Source organism: Malaclemys terrapin, chromosome 7 (genome assembly GCF_027887155.1).
Source record: "Malaclemys terrapin pileata isolate rMalTer1 chromosome 7, rMalTer1.hap1, whole genome shotgun sequence".
Taxonomy (NCBI): Eukaryota; Metazoa; Chordata; order Testudines; family Emydidae; genus Malaclemys; species Malaclemys terrapin.
This window is the reverse complement of record NC_071511.1, coordinates 57,132,142-57,140,966: the sequence shown is the minus strand read 5'-3', so window position 1 is coordinate 57,140,966 and position 8,825 is coordinate 57,132,142. Positions and strand designations below refer to the sequence as shown.

The 8,825-nt window shown below is 48.7% G+C and overlaps 1 long non-coding RNA gene across 1 annotated transcript; it reads left to right on the top strand.

Annotated features, from left to right (window-relative positions):
• The first annotated feature begins 335 nt into the window (after window positions 1–335).
• Window positions 336–5,676, top strand: LOC128840703 (uncharacterized). Its single transcript, XR_008445691.1, has 3 exons — window positions 336–527; window positions 2,265–2,681; window positions 5,464–5,676. It is a non-coding gene; the product is annotated as an uncharacterized LOC128840703 (long non-coding RNA).
• Window positions 5,677–8,825: the final 3,149 nt, after the last annotated feature.

Below are 8,825 nucleotides of genomic sequence, written 5' to 3'. Positions count from 1 at the left end.
GCCTCACCCCACCTCATCTTCTCCTCCTCCCCGGAGTGGTGTGCTGTGGCTCTCTCCTCCTTGCCCCCCTCCTGCCTGCAAGGCTGATCCAACTGACCAGCGGGGGGGGGGAAGGGGGGGAACGTAGCATGCTGGGGAAAGAGGCAGGGGAGAGGCCTCATCCCCGCCTCTTCTTCTCCTCCTCCCTCCCAGAGCAGCGTGCTATGACTCCCTCCTCCCCCCCCCTTGCCGGCTAGCTGCTGATCCAGCTGATTGGGGGGGGGAGGGGGGAACGTAGCATGCTGGGGAAAGGGGCGGGGCAGGAGCCAGGCTGCAGGCAGAGGCTGCCACGGAGCCACAGCAGCTCACAGTGTCAAGCTCTGACCCCACAGGAGAGAGTGGGGGGCGGAGGAGAGCACGCCGGGGTCCCTTTCAACCATGGGCCCGGCACCATGGCGCCACTGACGCCATTATAAATCCAGTATTGGGTGTGAGTGATTGCTGGACCCAAAGTAGAAGGAGACTAGTCTGTAAAAGGAAGCCTACTGGTGAGATTTTTATCTGTATACAGTTGTATTACTGTATTAGACTTAGATTTGCATGTTTTATTTTATTTTACTTAGTAATTCACTTTGTTCTGTCTGTTACTACTTGAAATCACTTAAATCCTACTTTCTGTATTTAATAAAATCACCTTTTACTTATTAACCCAGAGTATGTATTAATACCTGGGGGGGTGGGGGGCAAACAGCTGTGGATATCTCTCTATCAGTGTTATAGAGGGTGAACAATTTATGAGTAAATAAAATGGATTTATTTGGGTTTAGACCCCACTGGGAGTTGGGCATCTGAGTGTTAAAGACAAGAACACTTCTGTAAGCTGCTTTAAGTCAAGCCCACAGCTGTTAGGGGACGTGATTCAGACCTGGGTCTAGGTTTGCAGCAGGCTAGCGAGTCTGGCTCAAACCACGCAGGGCACTGAAGTCCTAAGCTGACAGGGCAGGAAAGCAGGGGCAGAAGTAGTCTTGGCACATCAGTTGGCAGCTCCCAAGGGGGTTTCTGTGATCCAACCCGTCACCCCACCACCACCAAAGTAGCCCCTTAACTCTGCTATAGCCCTCTCCTTATCACTACCTCCCTTTATCGTCAGGGCAAGAAGCCTTTTCAGCTAAGGTCTTCCTGGGTCTGACCTTGGAGCGTTCAACTCCCCTGTTCTCACCGTGCACTTCCTGGAGTGGGGCCACATGGACGGGACGCCTGGAGGGCCCCTGCGCCCTAACTCCGCAGCCAACAGTGACTCTCAGCCAGTGTTGTAAAACAGAAGGGTTTATTAGTTGGCAGGAACACAGCGTAGGTCAGAGCTTGCTAGCAGGATCATTCAGTAAAGTCTATCTTGAGGGGATTCAGGGCCTGGTGCCCTGGACTCTCACCTCCGAGTCCCAAACTGGAGACTGACCAGTTCCAGCTGCCTGACCCCAGGCATGCGGGTTGCCCCTCCTCATTCCTTTGTCTCTTTCCTGGGCCAGCAGGTCACTTGGTCTGCACCAACACCTCCAGCTGATTCTTGCAGAGGAGGGGGCCCAGCCATCTGTTGCCAGGCTACAGTGTCCTGTTCACTGTCCCAGGCAGCCAGGCAGCAGGCACACTATGCCCTCTAGGGGTTGCTGCAATGATCACACATGCTTATCCCACCACCTAAATACTTGAGTAACACACTGGAGAAACTGAGGCACACACAGTATTCAGAGAAGACATTAAGAACATTCCCATTTCGTCACAGTGGGAGACCTGTTTGCTCATGAGTGTGATGGATTTTGACCACGTATTGAATGGGGCCAGATGAAGATTGTTCTTTCTCTGAGTTGTTATTGGCTGGTGGTTTTGCAGTGGGTTTGACAAACCTGTGCATTTCCTACCATTTTAGCATGTGGGGAGGTGGTGATTGTTCTTCAGCAGCCTTCACTGTAACACAAAGTTGTGTTTGTGTTAGAATTTACGTCAGACTCAGAGAAAAGCTTATTCTGCTCCACTTAGTGCTGCCCCACTGGGGCCAAGTGCAGGATTGTTCTCTACAGTGTATTTGCCACACCTTTCTCCAGTCTGGTTTGGAATGTCTCCAGAGATGGGCTTCTGCTATTTCCCTTCCCTAGCCTAACAGAGCTCACTGCCAGGTAGTTTTGGTTGACATTCAGCCTCCATGTCTCCTTTCCTGAGTTAATCCCATTACTCTCTGATATGTGCCCCGAGACCAGCCTAAGTATTTCCTCTCTTTCCTTGGTATTTAGACTCTTCAAATACCAGCATACAGAGATCATGTCTTCCCATCGCCGAACCAAGCCACCTGTTCAACGAGAGCCAGCTTTGCGCTTCTATGGGTCCATTTTTTTTTTTGCTTGCCAACTATAAAATAAGCCTAGTTTTGGTCTAAAAATATTTTTTCAAGCAAAAATGGGATTTGTTCTCCAGTTACTCACCAAATGGGAACAACCCTGAATTTGGAGCTTTGCGTTTCCCTATGAATGCTGGGCATATGGCTCCTATTTACAGAGTGCCATCTTGTGCCTTCAGAGGAGGATACAGCCCCTCTTCGATTTCAGTTTTACAGGAAACATTTCAAGTTGCTGGTTTTGCAGCAGGACAGTGAGAGAGAACAGAACACTGGAGCCCTCTAGTGGTGTGATGTAGAAGGCCGGCATCTTAAAGTGAGTGATGCTTTAAAAAATGACATTGCCATGGTCTCTTATTTCCTCAGTGACTTCCAGAACAAATATGCTCACTTTCCACTCCTAGAGATATTTCTAACTGTCAGCCCCGCAAACTCCACCTGAGAGATGCACAGCTAATTTGACGTACACAGGGAGATCACTACTGGGCTTCTCAGAGTCTTCTGGCCCTTCCCTGGTTACATGGGGTATCTCTCTGGGGTTTTTCAATCCCCCTTAATTTATCACTACATCTGAACTTAGCCGGCACTTCTGCAGTTGCCTACAGCAGACCAGAATTTCAGACTGTAGCTGCTTGGGCTTCCTAGTGCTCACAGGTGTAAAAACATTTTCATGACAGTAAAGTGAGCAGTTAATCCAATAATCACCACCACAATGCAGGAATAAATATTGGCACTTTTCTAGCACCATTCACTCAAGGGTCTCAAAGTACTTTACCAACTGTAAAGACCCATGTTAACTAGAGATCTTTATCCTCATTTCACATATGGGGAAACCGATGCTCAGAGAGGTGGTGTGACTTGCGCAGAGCCAGGAATGGAAACCCGGTGTTTTGATGCCTAGGCCCCTGCCCCCCTCGGTATATCTCAAACACACACAGGGAACAAATCGTTTGAGAAAGAAGATGACTTTTTCAGTCCCACTGCTGCCAACACATTGAACAAAAAGGGCCAGTGTTCTTGGGCTGGGTGCAAGGCCTCCAGGTTGGGAAGGGAGCATTTTGTGTCGCCTTTGAGCAGTTCCCAAGCAGTGAGTGGGTAACTGTGCAATATGGGTCCTTTCAGGGTGTGGAGAATACAGGGACCTGGGAGCACTGATGATGCAGTCCAGCCACTCGACAGGTAGGCCAACATCCTCAAAGGTATTTAGACTCCTAACGTCCACTGAAATCAGTGGACGTTAGGAGCCTAAATATTTTGAGGATCGGGCTGTAGTGATCACAGAGACTACTTTCCAAAAGGGAATGGGGCCCTTCATCCTGCTAGGTGGGAGACTGTTCTGTGGGAGTGATGTGTTTGTGCCGCTGAAGACAGAGGAAAAAATAGCTCTCTGGAGGAGGCAAAAGGGTATCACAACAAGTCAAGTAACAGCTTTTTGGCAGACAATACAAAACGCAGTCAGGAGTTCTTTTAATCTTCAAAATATCTGTGAAGTTGTCCCTGTGGGCATGGATCTCCCCTTGACCTCTGGGTGGGATTATTACTGTCGTGCCGGGCAGCTCTTGTAAATCTCTGCAGCTCTTGCAGAATGCAGCGGCATGATTGCTCAAAAGGCATTGCCTATAACCCTTGCAACACACTCTCCTCCTACTTAGTGTGATTTGGGAGCTTTCTAGGAGCATTTCCAGCTTTGGGCAATACACTGCTACCTACAGACAGTTCATTGTCCTGTGGCAGTTGAAATCTGTGGGCTCAGAACCTCTGACTCTTCTTATGTGTATGTATGGACACAGGGCCTATCCCATAAGGCACTATGATGTTGGAATGTCATTTCCCCCCGTTCATATTCCAGGGCACATGTGTGATATCCTTTCAGGTTAGGGTAAAATTATTTTGGATTCTTTTGAAATCTGTTGTTTATTGCACACAAGTTAGTTGCATGTTGGGAGTATGATACTGGCATGGCCTCTTCTCTTGGATGTAGTTGGCAAAGTCAAAGTCACCCACTCAGGATTAATTGCTTTCTGTAGCAGGTGACCCAAACCAAAATCCAACTCCTTCCCTAAACTTTTGTTGAAGTTTCAGAACTTAAAATTCAGAGGCATAACAGGGTCTGCCCAAATGTGTTTCTGAATTTCACAGATCCCTTGTCTATGCAATAGGCACAGCCAAAACTCTGGGTCAAGACACCTTTGAATTTTGAGGATCCAAACTCCCTGTCTTCAGCCTAGTCTGAGGTCTAAATTCTCTTTTGTTCAGGTGCAAGGTGACTATCTAATTAAAAGGTTTTGGCACTGGACTGGGACTCCAGATACCTGGGTTTTATTCCTGGCTCTGCCACAGACCTGTTGGGTCATCTTGGGCAAGTCACCTCACCTCTCTGTGCCTCAGTTTCCCCATATGTAAAATGGGGGTTGTAGACAGGTACACAGTTCCTGAGCACACCCCTTTGTGGTATAGCACACCACTGCACACCCCTGCCCCATTTCCCTTCATGTTCCTGGAAATAATACAGTCATAGCCAAAGTCTTTGAAAAAATATTCCCCCTCTCCTGGGGTCTAATTTATTACCTATCATTCAGTTCCCTTAAAGGGGATGTGATGCACTGTACCTCAGGGGAACACCCTGCACCCCCATGTTCATCCTTGTAAAATGATTGTGTGGTATCCAATGCAAAGTTTGTCATGTCAGGTGTCTCCATGATGCACTGAGCATTGTTGTTACAGTAATGTTATAGTGATGTTATAGGTTATAATTTCATGTATGTAGTTCTGAGGCTGAAAATGTATCCTCATGGCTTAAATAAACCCAAGCAAAAACTCTCCAAGAGCAGAGATGCAGTTCATACCTCATCAGGGCAGGTATGGGACAAACCCAGCCCAGCTTCACAGGAACAAAGGACGCTGTCCTAGGCAGCAACAAAAAGATCTGTTGAACTCTTGAGTGAGTCACCCCCCTTCATTTGGCCAGTTTGGGACTACAATGAGGTAATGCTCACCTGACTCTGTAGTGGGAGGCAAAGCCAAGAGGGAAGAAAGAACGTGATAAAAGGGAGAGACATTTGCCATGCTCTTCCTCTCTCTTCCACCTGCATCTACAGATACCACACCAAGCGACTGAAGCGCTGATCAATGGGGAAAGCCTAGCAGAAGAGCAACCAGCCAGCCTGTGGTGAGAAGCACCTAAGTTTGTAAGGACATTGAAAGTGTTAAGATCAGCTTAGAATGCGTTTTGCTTTTATTTCACTTGACCAAATCTGACTTGTTATGTTTTGACTTATAATCACTTAAAATTTATCTTTTTAGTTAATAAAACTGTGTTTATTCTACCTGAAGCAGTGCGTTTGGTTTGAAGTGTGTCAGAGATTCCCCTGGGGATAACAAGCCTAGTACATATCAATTTCTCTGTTAAATTGACAAACTCATATAAGCTTGCAGTGTCCAGCGGGCATAACTGGACACTGCAAGACGGAGGTTCCTAGGGTTGTGTCTGGGACCGGAGATATTGGCTAGTGTCATTCGGTTGCACAATTCAAGGAGCAGCTTACATGCCAGAGGCTGTGCGTGAACACATCAGAGCAGGGTAAGGCTGGCTCCGAGAGTCAAGGATTGGAGTGACCTAGCAGACCACCAGTCCAGAGAACACCAGAGGGGAACGTCACAAAGGCCCCTTTCCACTCACCCCTCTTGTTTAGGATTCACAGTGCTTCTTGTGACTGTGGCTTTAAGTCCTGGATTCCCCAGCTCAGAGCTCACCCCTGAAATTTAGGGCTTCCAAGTCTTCCTTGGGATTGTTTCCAATCCTGGCCTCCACAGCCTGCAAACTGCTCCGAGGTACGGGAGTTCCACAGTTGCTTGGGACAACATCATAGCTGGGTTCTCCCTCTCAGCCATGCCTCCAACAGCTCTCCTCCTGACACCACCTGGAGCCTCCTTTTGTGTCACTTATCCAGGCAACTAGTCAGTCTCTTGATCTTCCCCCAGGTGGCTCTCATAACCCTGAACACCAGTCTGCACTGGCTGGGAGAGAAGGGAGCCTTGCCCCACCCACTCCACATGGCTCCTTGTCCCCTCTTACAGGACCCACACCTTCCCTCTCCCAGACACTGATTGCTCCCCAGGACCAACTTCCTCTCTCCTAGTGATTGCTCCACTAACTTCCCTGGGCACATGGCACTGGCTTCTCCACCTCCTTTGCCCTTAAAAGGCCAATATCCCATAACAGCAACAACAACACGGAGCATCTTCGTAGAGTGCTTTGAAATCAACTAGACAAGAGCTAGGTATTATCATCATTACAACTAGGCCACTTGCCAATCCACCCACCAAAGTGCCTCATCTCAAGACGTGGGAAAGAAAGGCTGAGCTGAGATATGGAATCTGCTTGCTTAAATAAGATATGCACCAGCCCATGGCCTGGCATTCTGGATACTGAACTGGCCTCTCAAGTCACATTAGGGAAGGTTGTGCTGCCCCCTTCTTTTCTGTGAGTTTCCTCCAAGGACTATTAATGTGGCACCTTTGCCAGCAAGCAATGCAGAGCTAGCGAAATGCAAAGGAACACACTGTATCCCCTGAGTCTCCCAGCAAGGATCCGATCATCTCCGTAGGGTTTGATTTCCTTGGAAGTCTGGGCAGCCACAAGCCAAATCTCCTTTCCCTCAAGGCTTCCGGCCAGGGGAGTGCTCTGACTCTCCAGTCTCAAGCTGGCTGCTTGGTTGGGGTCTGAGACAGAGTTTTTGCCCTGGTGTCTGGACAGCTAGCGGAACTTCCATAGTCCAGCTAAGGTTTGCCACTAGTGGAGGAGAAAGTTTTGCTGCATTCTGACCTCTGAAATAGTACTGATGGAGAGTAATACAGCAGCTGAGCACTAGATGTCACTCTGAGGCCACAGTAACAGCTCTGCAAGCCCGGGCTGCAGGATCCATCCTGCTGGGGACCCGTAGGAGTGTGGACTCCCAGAGAACTCCACGGGGAGGGAACCAGGCCTGCAGTCCTTGCATACTCCTCCCATGCCATGATGGTAACAAAACAAAGAGTGTAAAGGTGAATCTAGGGCCACTGGCAGCAAATTCAGCTCCCCGCAACCCAGAACCAGCCGCAGGTGCTTCAGATGGGAACTAAACCTCCTAGTTACCAAATAATTTCCCAGCTGCAACAACCCAGGGCACAGGTGTCAATAGTTATGTGTCAGGAAGGAGGAGGGAGAGCAGGATGGAGGGGCATGTGTGGCACAGTGAGTGCAATTTTCAGAAGGTTTTGGGGATGGGTCTCGGCAGTGGGCTGGAAGTTTACAGGTTCTCTATCAGGCCAATTCAAGCTCCAAATTTAGTTTCTCTAAGAACAGTTTTATAAAACCCAAAAATCAATAGCAATGTGTCAATGAGAATTAACAGCTCCTCTCTACACATCTTTCCTTCCACTGCCACCCAAACATTGCAGCACTGTGCTAGTGCATGAGGCACTGAAACTGGCTAGACACTGACTATAGAGGGGACTGGACTAGATGCCCTCTCGAGGTCCCTTCCTATCCTATGATTCTATGAGTTGTGAAATTCAGAAACAATTTTTACGACTCCCAAACGCCGGGAGTGTTCGGGTCTAGATTTTGGTTTGCTGTACCGGAAAGATAAAGGCCAGCTGTGGAGTTTGGACTCCGAGCTGGGCTGGATTCTGACCCCTCTCCCAGGGTTCTGGGGTGGATCCCTCTCACTGAGACCTGAAGAGTCTAGTTCACTAGCCAAGCTGAAGACGGGGCCTGAAGCAAACAAACTGTGCAAGTGACGTAGGCTCCACAGCATCCTTCAACAATGGCTCTTATTCCCCAGCCACACAGGGTGACACTAGCCCATCACTGGAAATAGGGTATGACAATGTTTCTCAATGACTGGTCCGTGGACCAGAGCCGGTCCCTGAGCTCTCCCGGACACAGGTTAGGAAAGCAGCAAGCCAGACCCTGATATCAAAAAGGTTGAGAAACGCTGGGTTACAGGGTCCCAGCTGGAGAAGTGTTCTAGAACATGAGCATGTTAGTAGCACTGGAAGATGGTGAGATTCTGTGTTCTGACCTAGGGGAAATGGGAATGTCTAAGTGGGTCAGTCACCACTGAACCTGCCTGAGAGGGTGGCATTTATTCCCACCCACTTAGAGTATGTCTGAAATGCTTCCAGTTCCACGCACAGGGCCAGGCAGAACTGCAGGGTCTCAATGCCTGGTGGTGTTGGGAGAAGGGATTTAGGTTTATTAGGAACTGGGGAACCTTTTGGGAAAGGAGGAGCCTGCATAGGCATGAGGGTCTCCACCTACGCCAAAACCGAACCAGATTGCTGGTATGCAAAATTAAAAAGGTTGTGGATGAGTTTTTAAATTAAGGGCTGGGGGAAGCCGATAGGTGCAGAAGAGCACATGGCTTGGACATGGACATACCTTAGGGGAGAATTTACTAAAGGGGATACCGTATAA